We start from the raw sequence: 3,026 nt of genomic DNA, 5'->3' as shown, positions 1-3,026 counted from the left end.
ATTTGCCGGGCTTATATATTAAAATAGAGGGCGTCTGACAAACACCTGAGCCTTCCTGATCCTTCTAGAAACTCATGACGTGTTACCAACGTCACGTGACTTCCGCTGTCGTAACAATACTTTAAAATATCTAATAACAATTAGTTTAAAACAATAACAAAGATTAATAAACTAATAAAAATAACCATAAATATAATACATAATGTACTTTTTAAATAGCAGTAATATTGGAACAACAGCAGAGGAATGAAGTATTGCACATGTACTCCTGTTGAAGCATGTTTTATCCTGTTGAATCATGTTTTAGTTGAGTTGTGAATTTGTAGACTTGTAGTGAGGACCATCACACTAATCAAGAACGCCTTCGGTGTGTGTATTTTCTGTCAGTTGTCTGTGAGCTACAAGAGTGTGAGGTTATACGCAGGTGGTAGCAGTTCGAGCGAAACCCCACATAATCCGTGGCCATATATTGATAAATTGAATACTTTAAGTTTATTGGAAGAGATAGTGATGACAACTTATCATGCGAATTCCTGCTTTGCTTGCCTTTAAAGAAAATGTTCAGTGTGAACAGTAAACCTGCAATTTAGAAACTTAAAAAACGTGTCCATAAAACATTTCTCTGTTGCTAAGGAACTTGAGTCTACTCTGAAACAAGCACACTGAGAGCAACTTTTTCAAGTAGTGTTTCAACATAATATTGTTGTAGCTATCCGTGTTGTTTCATTCAAGGACCTTTTTATTCATAACATACTTTTCCCTGATTTACACTCATTCCATGCAGATCCCCAACACCCAACCCAATAGAAGCGTTCTCTTATTTTCTCCAGTGTCTTCCTAACACCTAAGTTTTGGCATAAACATGTCCAGAAAAAAAAACATTAAAATTGGTTCATTCTAGTTGTCTTTGTTGGTCTTGATAGCAGATAGGATCTACTCTGCCCATGTGGATATTGCAGCAACATTGCACCTTAGAATATAAATAATCAACGACTGCAGCATCTTTTTCAGGCCAAACGGATTATATCTGTATGTTACAGCTTACAAATTCAGTGAGAGGACAACCGGTAATGTAGTGACATCATTTCAATACAAAAATGATATAGGGTTTCTTACAATTTCATAACTTATGTATTTTCATAGTTTTACTCGGCTGTAAATGTGAATAGTTCTACAGAGATCTATCTTGAGGGAAGGAGGTTTTTGATCTATTTACCAATCCAGAAGTATGGCGATTTTCTCCTGTCTATTCAAGTATGCAAACTGTTTTGTTTTTTGCTATGTTTTAATAAAGATTTTTTCATATAACATCACACATGTACATTCTTTTTATTTTTTTGTATTCAGGATACTTTATAAATTTCCTGTTTCATCCTCCCATTATTAGGCAGATCTATCTGATACTTGTGCGGATACTTCACTAGCTGAATTATAAAAGAAAATAGTCAAGTGTTATCCTGTTTCACAGAAAAAGCTGGTTTGGCTGACCAGCAGGTTTAGAAAATAGCATATGTTAAGGGAAACATCAGAAATAAAAACCTGAATTGAAATATTATTTGTCAATAGTAAATAAAGTATTGAAGCTAATTAAGAGTAGGAAATTCTATTCTATATTGGCAAGTATTCCTGTTTTTTTTGTTTTTGTTTTTTATAAGCATAAGCAATATAACATTAGCTTCTTGTTTGTAAACTTTTTGATGAATCTAAATGAACATACAAGAAATATTAGCACCATGATTATTATATATTTATTGAAAAAATTATCATTTTTTGTTTTAAAAATGAAGATCTTGGTTAGTCTACCTTTAGGTATATTAATTTGTATATGGAAATAATAATAATTTACTAATAACTTTATTTTTTCACTAAGATCTTTTATACTAGTCATTAGTTTCACAACAAGCTTAGCCAATTTCTGTTCGTCATCATCGTCACTAAAACAGTTAAATAATTTTTGTCTCTGTTTCTGTCATGTTAGGCATGTTGGCTGTTCTTCTCCTCTTAGTCATTCTAGTGATTTTCGTCTTTTCATCCTCATCTTTGAATAAATTGAAAATTAGCTCTTCAGTGAATAGTTTTATCAACGAGATTAACTACTGAATTGTTTTAAATTTTTTGATTAACTGAGACTAATTGATTTACTAAGAATATGTGTTTTACATCCTCCAGTAGGACAGCAGTAAGTTTGTGGACTTATAACGATAAAATACTGGTTCGATTCTCCGCGATGGACAAAACAAATAAACTATTGTGGAATTGCTCTACTACATACAAACAATATGTTTTTATACATATTTAGTATATATCTTAACACGTTTTTGGTCAAATGGAATTTATAAAACAGTCTTGAAACATAATATTATAGACATAATACTTTAGTTAACATTTAAATCAATCACAATTATTGTATAATGATGCCTAACATGCAACAGTGTGGCGTATTCTCAGAAAAAACTTATTTCTACACGAGCATCAGATAGGCTTGCTAAATAATGGGAAGGTCAAATAAGAATCATGCAATTTAATTTGAATTTGAAAACCGACTGAGTTTTAAGTAATAAAAAATAATTAGACTGGACACATGTTGGAAAGTTTAAAACAATCTATATTATAACACAAAGCAAAAAACAGTGTGGATGCTTGAATAGACGAATGGACAATTTCTCCTGTTAGATCAGTCAGCAGCTTTGTTTCTTTCGGGACAGATTTCTTTCCAGCTAAACATAGAAAAAATATAGGTTCTGATTTACCATGAAACCTTGAATGCTTTCTTTGCGATAGCATCACCATCTCACTGGTCATTTTCTCATAGCATTCATCCTCTATAGCAGGGGTCACCAAACTACGGCCCGCCACTGCACTGTGCCACAAATGAGCTAAAATAAAATTATTTATATGGAAATATCATAGATTGTAAATAAACTTACTATGTAAAAAAAATTAAAGTAAGTGTAAGTAAAAATGTCCAGTCTGATTTTTGCATCTGTCAGTAATATAAGTTTAAGGAAAATCAGTGAAATAAAGAA

The sequence above is a fragment of the Limulus polyphemus genome, unplaced genomic scaffold, assembly GCF_000517525.1.
Source record: "Limulus polyphemus unplaced genomic scaffold, Limulus_polyphemus-2.1.2 Scaffold3741, whole genome shotgun sequence".
In the NCBI taxonomy this organism is placed as follows: Eukaryota; Metazoa; Arthropoda; class Merostomata; order Xiphosura; family Limulidae; genus Limulus; species Limulus polyphemus.
The sequence above is the reverse complement of the archived record's forward strand: the minus strand, read 5'-3'. Positions refer to the sequence as shown.